Below are 9,206 nucleotides of genomic sequence, written 5' to 3' on the forward strand. Positions count from 1 at the left end.
CAGTATGGAAGAGGAAAACCCGCCTTGTCTATAACTGGTACTACAGTAACTGTTCTACCATCTGTAACTGCTGTATTTTTTATTTTTTGGGACTACTCCAAGTTAGGAATGTACCAAGCCATCTCAACAACATCTCTCAATTAAGAATCCGATGAATTACGACGGAAAGTTGCCATGACATGCATATCATGGACAATCTCAAATAATTTAAGAATTAAAGGGATGAAATAGCAAAGATCATAAATTTGTTCTTGCTACTCATTTAGAAACAACAAAACTCGACATTAAATATGTTAAATCTTATTTCTTTTGGCCTGGCATGGCCAAGCGCGTAAGGCGTGCCACTCGTAATCCGAGGGTCGCGGGTTCGCGCCCGCGTCGCGCTAAAACATGCTCGCCCTCCCAGCCGTGGGGGCGTATAATGTGACGGTCAATCCCACTATTCGTTGGTAAAAGAGTAGCCCAAGAGTTGGCGGTGGATGGTGATGACTAGCTGCCTTCCCTCTAGTCTTACACTGCAAAATTAGGGAAGGCTAGCACAGATAGCCCTCGAGCAGCTTTGTGCGAAATTCCAAAACAAACAAACTTATTTCTTCTAGGCCCAATGAACAACAGAAACCATCACAATTATTTCGAAAACTGAAAGTTTTACTAACAACAGCCATATATTACCAAATGGTATCTTAACATGCTCGAGTTCTTTTTTGAATGTTTTTAAAATTGCATGCTTGATGTATCAAAATTCGTGTCCAAATTTAGAATAGTCGACAAGATATTTAAAAAAAGAACATCGATTGTGTTTGTTATGCTGCTTTATTTGTTGCCATGTGTAGATGGCGCTGCAGTATATTGTATATTTTACGTTTCGTCTATTGACGTTGAACTAATTTCTCAATTTGGGTTTATCAAATGCCTTAAAATAATTTTTTTTTTCCAAAGCTTAAATAGCGATTTCCCCGTTGCATTAAAATAATTTTCGCAAGTAATAACAAAAATCCATGTTTTATTTATCTGTTTTTAAAAAATTTGTAAAATGAAAAAAATTGTAAAAAGTGGGCTTGTTTTTAATTAAGCACAAAGCTACACAATGGACTACCTGTACACTGTCCACCACGAGTATCGAAACCTGGTTTCTAGCATTGTAAGTCCGCTGTGCCAGTGGGAAGCAAGAAGTGAGTGAATGGGAGAGCAAAGTGATAGTTCTGTTAAGTTACCGTTGTATCCAACACTTATATTTCTTTTACCGCGCCGAAGATCAATTATTTTGTATAAATATACCAATCGTCGATAGAAAACAACTTCAACAAATAATTAGAGAGCATTCATCAACTACCCTATAAAATAACTCGCGGATCCTACTACACGCACTAGGGTATAATGGAGAAATTCAGAAAAATATTTGTTTTGTTTTATATCACGCAAAGCTACACGAGGATGTCTGCTCTTGCTGTCCCTAATTTAGCAGTGTAAGAGTAGAGGGAAGGCAGCTAGTCATCACTACCCACATTGAGGCGAAAGGCCTCAATGGTATTAAATATATCAGATGTAATGTGGTTGACATTATTATGTTTTTTTTTTAACTTCTACTCAAAATTTCTTAGAATTATCTAGTGGCAACTTCGTAATTCACTCAGTAAAAAATTCAAGGGGGAGATGGACACGTTTCCCAAACACATAATTTTATGGTTACGATGTAATGAATCTATATATCCTTAAATATTTTCCCATGAAATAACGATACTGTGGGCAATCTCTTTAGGAATTACTAGTAATACAATAATTAAAAACGTTTACCGGTTTGTAGTTGCTCTACAGTGTGTTTGGTACGATACCAAGGAGTTTTACAGGACATATCATGAGAAAAGAAGAGACTGAAAACATCATTATGGCAAGAACAAAATTCCCAGGAAAGAAAAGTAAAGGAAGACAAAGATAAGGATCAGTGACAAATCATGCTCACCAACGCCCTAGAAGGGCGTGGTACCTAAAGAGAGACGATGTCAAGACGAATAGTTGCAAAATCTGTGATAATTTTGACACGTTTGATTTCAGATTTTATGTCCTTTGTTGCAATCTACAGCCAGCAAGGTAAACATTGCAAGGGATACAGGTTTTCATACCAGTTTTATTGACATTGGATCTGAAGACATGGCTGAGGAAGTTTTTTCGGGTACAGAATAGTCTTGTTTCGGGTATCAGCGAAAAATATTTTCTGCTCAGTTTGTTGATGGAGAAGATTTTCAGCTTTAGCTACACTTGTTGCTTTCGCTCTTGCTTTAATTGAATGAACCACTTCAGCATACGATGCTCTATTTGTTGCTCTAGATATATGTATTTCGATTACTTGTCGATTACCTGTTTATATGAGGAACATCATTATAATCCAGCGTTAAAAATTTAGATGTTCTAATGGAACTAATTCTTCATTTCTGCACTTGTAATCTTAACTGTATTTCAGGCATTTAGTTTTTGTAGCTCGGCCATAAACTCCAAAGTTCCCAAGTTCTTGACATTTACGGCACCAGAGTGCCAGTATTATCTGAAAGCATTCAAAGAAAAGAGACAGGTAAATCAGGCTATGCAAACATCAGTAGTAAGGATCTAGTTTCCATTATTTCGCTCCCTTTAGATTTTTAGACCAAATAAATGTTGTTCAGAAACGTATTCAAAGTCAACCCCTGTTTTAACGCCTAGTGATTTACACAAAGATCTAAAGATTTTATCAATAACAGATAGGATGAGTTAGTAATAAATTTCTCTGGTGGCCCAGCGTAAAGTCAGCTGTAACTCCCTTTCTGCTGAATTTCTTGATTTATTGTTTGTTTCTTTGTCTGTTTTAGAACAAAGCCATATTAAGCTATTTGCTGTGTCCACCATGGGGAATCAAATATCAAATTTTAGTGTTGTAAATCCATAGATTTGCCGCTTTCCTTCCGGTAGGACATTTTTATGTAGTTGAAGTTCCTTATTAACGAGTTAGACTTATTGAAATACCTTTCCTTTTCGACCTAAAGGCAATTGGCACTAAACTTTGAAAATACGTAAACAGTCAATGTGAAAGCTACGATGTGGATTTCAATGAAGGGCGTGTAAAAATGACCGAGTTGAATTATTTTTTATTTTTCACTGCAGTTTTAATATAAGTATGCTTACTATTCTGATATTGTAAAAATCGATTCACATGTTTTTGTGACTGGAAAACTGCAAAAGCATCATCAACGCAACGTCTATAGAAATAGCAAACTGATTTTATGGTTAATTTAGAAGAGTCTTGATTATCAAATCTTTAAATAATATTAAGTACTCATGCTTTATTATATATAGAATTAATTATGATTAGGGTTTTTAGTCCTAATTACTTTTGTATGCTAATTCTGTTGATAACATAGTTGAATGAATGTTGTTACTATCAACGCTTTCGGTCCTACTGTCTCAAAGATATTCATACGCATACTTGCAATACTTGCATACGTATACTTGCAAATTCAGATGCTTTTCAAAACCTGTTTTAGATTATTTATTATTATTTTTAGACTTAAGTTCCCTAAGGTTAAAGAAGATTTCATGTTTTTGCTACTCAAAATGGCGATGTGTAGGATGTCCCACTATATGGTGAACAAATAGAAGAAAATAATACTTATAAAAAGAAACCGAGAAAAGCATGTAGTATAACTCGCCATACATTTAATGAGTGTAATTAAAGGGGATTGTTTTTACTGCCGAAGATGATGAATTATAGGGGATTTTGTTACTGCCAAAGATGATGAAATAAAGGGAATGTTTTTTCACTACCAGAGATGATGAAATTAAGGATTATTTCCCTAATGAAGAAGATGAATTGAAGGAAGTTTTTTATCGCTGAAGATGACGAGTTGTACTGATATTTTATAACTAACTTGATTTTGTTTTATGCAAAAACTTAACATTGTTGTATTGTTATTTTTTGTAGTACTGTAATAGTTTGCATTTTTGCGAATGCGGACATTTTCAAAGTTAATTCTGTGCGCGATGGATACATTAAGCATGTCTCATCCAGCGACTTACTGCAGAAATTTACCAATTTACAATCTTTATTTAACTATCACACTAGTAGTTTGCTCGTCTGTTTGAAGATGTAAGTCCGCAGACATGGAATGGCCTGGTGGTTAGGGAACCTGCTAACAGTGTGTGACTCACGGGTTTGAATCGTGTCCATGAACATGCTTGTCATAGGAGCGTTATAATGTGACGGGCAATCGCAGTATTCGTTAGTGAAGAGTACCCAAGATTTGGCTGTGGGTGATGTTAAGTAGCTGCTCTTCTTCTGGTCTAGCACTTCAAAATTAAACAAAGCAGCGCAGGTAGTATTTTGGCGCAAAATTAAACAAATAATCTTTAACAATTTATTTCTCCACACACAGATATTAAATCATAAAAGATTGTGGAAACAATTGCTTCCACGGAGTTGAGTGGCTTGGCGCGAAATTAAAAACAAATAAAAACTAAAGGCCTTATGCCGTCGTTGCATGACCTTATTATCATTTCACGAAAAATTCCGAAACTTTAGTATAATTTTACGGATTTTTTTTTAAGAGTCATCATGCAAATAAACTAACTCCACCCTGGGTGAGACTCCTTATTAATAAAACTTAAAAAAAAATTATAAACAATTGTTTCACCTCTTAACTTCTTATTAATTCTTTCTATGCATAAAGCCGAATAAAAGTACAATGAAAGTGTTTAATTACACGCTACTATGTACCACATAGTAGGTACCACATGTTTAATTTTTTTCCAATCTAAAATTCGCTAAGTCCATAAACAACACAAACAAACTTATTATTTTTACTCGAGAATTTTGAAACATAAGAAACTAAAACTGTTAACAGAATTAATTTTTAGATACTATAAATTAAACTCGTACTTACTGTTTGCAGCATGGCATTTCTTGAGCTTTTATTTCAAGTCAAGAATTCTCTGCTTACTAATCTTAATTCGACGAAGAAAATCAGAGTATTTCTGTGCCTTAGTGGAAATTTTAAGGTCAAAACGGACCTACTGCCCCCCAAAAAAGCGCTTGAAGATAGACCCTCCAATGGGGACCGACCGCGTACACATACAGTCGTGCTTTAGAACAACACGCTGAAAGTGTGTTGTCTCGAAGTAGGGAGTGCGTTCGCAAGTATTACCTCTGCGTTTTTTTTATCCCTCTAACATCCCTAAAGGCAGAACCTGTATTAACCTGGCGCACTCACCGCGGCGCTTTGAACGCTACATGGAATAACTTAAGGAGAGTCGCAGATGGCAGGCGAGATTTTTTTTTTAAGGTTGATGATATTTCTGCATGCTCGCCCTTATCGCAAGAAGCGCGTTAATGACGCTTGTTTCACGAGCCAGCTAGAACCAACTGAATCGCCAAAGACGGTCACAGCCATCCGTAAGAACACCATGTACGAAACATTACTTATGTAAATATGAAAGTGTTGAAATGATTCATTCAACAAATTGACGAAATTTGGACAGAAAGTGGATGAGAAATTGTCTGTTCTTGCTCTTCGTTCCTTGACCTGCCCAGTTTTATTTTTAGGGTCAAAAGACGAAAATTATATGAAAGTATGAAAATCTGGTGTGAATCGCACCACACAAATAATAATCTTAATTAAGGAAGTTTGAATTCAGTATTCCCTCCTGCAGTGAATCGTAGTCTTTACATCAAAATTAATCGAAATTATATTATCAAATTTAAATATAAACAATTTTTATTGCTATACTGTTTTTAAAGTATCGAAATGTACAGTTTTATCACGTCGACTCATAATGTTTGCTATGTGACTAAGTTATTGGATTATGTGGTTAACTGTGGTTACACATTAAAAACACATTTACAGTAATTGCTTATAAAAATTGTTATTAATCTAGTCTTTTTATTAAAAAACAACAACAATAGTATGGATTATTTACCTACGCGGTTCAGGAAAACCGATGGGGATGCCGTCACGTAAAGAAACCTTGATTAACTTTTAATAAAGAAAACTATGTTACCACTGAGGAAACATTACGTTTAGTTCTCGTGAATATATTTCTGAATGTACAAGTATTTATTTGTTGGTTTCTGAGCAAAATAAAAAGAATTGAAACAAAATACTACATCAAAATAAAATTGTAAAGTAATCGAAGATTCCGGGTGGCAGAACCACAGGAGTGCTAACCACGCTAAAGAAAGTAGTGCACTGATGGGAAGAAATTGCTTAATTATGGTTATATTATGTATCAACAGCTTTGTATTATGCGATGTTTTTTTATTGAAATGGGTTTACGTTTCAGTCCAGACCTTTTAACAATTAATTTGTAATTAATTGTTAGGTTATTCTCTCAGTACACTCCAGATACATTGTTAAAATAATCAGGAGAGAGATACGTAAATCGGGTGGATTATATATGTCTGTTAAACGGTAGCAGCAGGGTTAGAAACTGATACATTACATTTTATTTTTTCTGTGATGTAAAAGAAAAATTACATCTTTTTCAAGTGGGAATTCGTGAGCAATGTCATCAGAAAAGTTTATTTTCAATGAAACCGTGAGTCAGAAGTAATTGCATTAAATTTATCTTAGGCCCAGCATGGCCAGGTAATTGAGGCACTCGACTCGTAATCTGAGGGTCGCGGGTTCGAATCCCCGTCACACCAAACATGCTCACCCTTTCAGATATGGAGGCGTTATAATGTGATGGTCAATCCCATTATTTGATGGTAAAGGAGTAGCCCAAGAGTTGGTGGTGGCTGATGATGACTAGCTGTCTTCCTTCTAGTCTCACACTGCTAACTAAATCAGGGACGGCTAGCACAGATACATGTAGCTTTGCACGAAATTCCAAACAAACCAAACTAAATTTATCTTAAAAAGGAAAGAAACAGATATTAACAAATAGTTGTTTAATTACGACATTTACTTATGAAAACACGATGTGAAAGAAATAAAAACAGAGACACGAAACTACATGAAAACTTGTTCGATGTCAATAATTTTAAATACAGAAAAGAATTTCTTAGAGGCTGAGGAATGAAAGTTTTGAAAACAAGCAAAGATTAAAGAGACAAAGTGTGGTCAAATATCGAAGAAGAAAGCAAGTTAAAATATGCCACTCACTGCAGTAGAGTCTTTGTTTGTATGGATTAAAGTTCTTACAATCTACCGAAATATTAACATTGCCTAATGTTGTGGTCCTTGAAATTTCAAACAAAAACTATTAAAGCTTCTATTTTATGTTGTATTTACTTACCACTTAATAAACAGAAGACAAATGTATTAACAATGACAGGTTCCCTTGGCCTAAGGGGTAAACGTGTCCGGACTGAGAATCTGATGGTTCAAAGTTCACGTCCCGTTGTTTTATTCTTTGTGGTTGTATGTATATCGTGAGATTGACAATCAGATCCAGTTATTCGGTGAAACAAGGCCAGTGTCAGAGTTGGTGTTAGGTATTAGTGGGTAGCTGCTTTCTCTTTAGCTTACGGTTCAAAATTATAGTCAGCTTTGAGCAGATAGCATTTAGGTAGTTTACAAGTAAATTCTAATACGAACGAACAAGTTCCCTATTGTCAAAAATTTGAGATAAAAATTTACAAAGGACTCATTTTTACCAACAAAATAGTCTGAGAAAGATTTAAATACGTGTCATATTTTTAAAACAAATAATCAGAAACGGTTTAATTTAAACAGAACAAAAGTAACACATTCTTAGTAAAATGTCAGTTACCTTCATTTCGCTCATTTATTTTATTTTGTTAGGAATTAGTCTGAAATTTTTGAACCACCCCTTAAGCTCATTTAGTAAGCTTTGCTTTAACCTTATTAGTTAGACCAAGGTTAACAAAGAGATCAAGACTCTAAGGTTAATTATTTATTACTGAGATATAAAAAGGTAATCACGAATGTAGCATAGTTATGTTGTGGTGATAATTTAACCAAGGGCAAAACATTTTACCGTAGATGCTTCGATATATTTAATAAGGACAGAACAACTCTTTACGTTCTCGGACAAGTTTTTTCTTTGTTAAAAAACAACAACAACGTATCTCTTAATAATATGAATGACTAGAAATTCGTAAAGGAATTAATGTGTCGATTTGGTTAGCAATGAACATTAGAAACATGCTGATTGTTTGTTGAACTTCACGTAAAGCTATTCGAGAACTGTATCTTAGTGTTAACACCCATACCAGCTGTTCTGAGATACATTTTTATATGAAGTGAGTTTCTCGTCATCAAGAATTTCTCGAGGACTGTCTGCACTGGCCGTCCCTAATTTTGTTTTTGTTTGTTTGTTTCTGAATTTTGCGCAAAGCTACACAAGGACTGTCTGCGCTAACCCTCCCTAATTTAGCAGTGTAAGACTTAGAGGGAAGCCAGCTAGTCATCACCACCTACTGCCAACTCTTGGGCTACTCTTTTACCAACAAATAGTTGACCGTCACATAATAACGCCCCCACAGCTGAAAGGGCGAGCATGTTTGGTGCGACCCTAATTCTGAAATGATAGACTAGAAAGAAGACAACTAGTTGAAATCATTCATTACCATTTCGTGAGCTACTCTTTGTCAATGAACAATTGGTTTTCTCGTTACATATAACATCCTCATAGCTAAAAGGATGAGCATATTCGGTAACGGGATTCGAACCCTCGACTCGCAGGTTTTGAGTCAACTGTCCGAAGTATCAGACCATTCGAGATCTTGAATTGAAGGAACGGTCTTCGCCGAGCAGATAAATAACATAAAGCCATTCTTTTCATTTATCATTACTAATGTGTACACAGTTTTTTATTGTCTAATTATCGACATATGTACATATCGTTCACTTAGTAGTGGGGTTTACATATTGCGCCATATTGAACAATTTTGTTTTTGTTTGTTGCTCAAAATGAAGTAATAACCAATCAGTGAATTATGTGCGTATATGTGTGTGTATATATGTATAATATGATCACTAATTTTCCACGCGAAACACATGGGGGTGGGGGCTCATAAGTAGTTAATTGGGTTAGATGCAGTGTTGATGGTATTTTTGTTTAAATGTTTCCGAGCTACTATTAGGGATTCTGTAACCAAGAGTTTTGTATACACCAGCAGTTTAGAGTATAAGTAATTTAGAAAAATGTCTTTGAAAGGTCGATGGGTATCTCCATCCTTAATTCTGAGGTTAACTTACCATATAATTCACTGATAC

General features: G+C 35.1%; 1 protein-coding gene across 1 annotated transcript in view; it reads right to left on the reverse strand.

Annotated features, from left to right (window-relative positions):
• Nucleotides 1-5,115, reverse strand: part of LOC143237414 (uncharacterized) — a 61,717-nt gene extending 56,602 nt beyond the window's left edge. The window contains exon 1 of the mRNA XM_076476646.1: nt 4,908-5,115. The gene's annotated coding sequence lies outside the window, so the exon portion shown is untranslated. The remainder of the gene's footprint in view (nt 1-4,907) is intronic.
• Between the last annotated feature and the right edge of the window lie 4,091 nt (nt 5,116-9,206).

The sequence above is a fragment of the Tachypleus tridentatus genome, chromosome 13 (genome assembly GCF_004210375.1).
Source record: "Tachypleus tridentatus isolate NWPU-2018 chromosome 13, ASM421037v1, whole genome shotgun sequence".
Classification (NCBI taxonomy): Eukaryota; Metazoa; Arthropoda; class Merostomata; order Xiphosura; family Limulidae; genus Tachypleus; species Tachypleus tridentatus.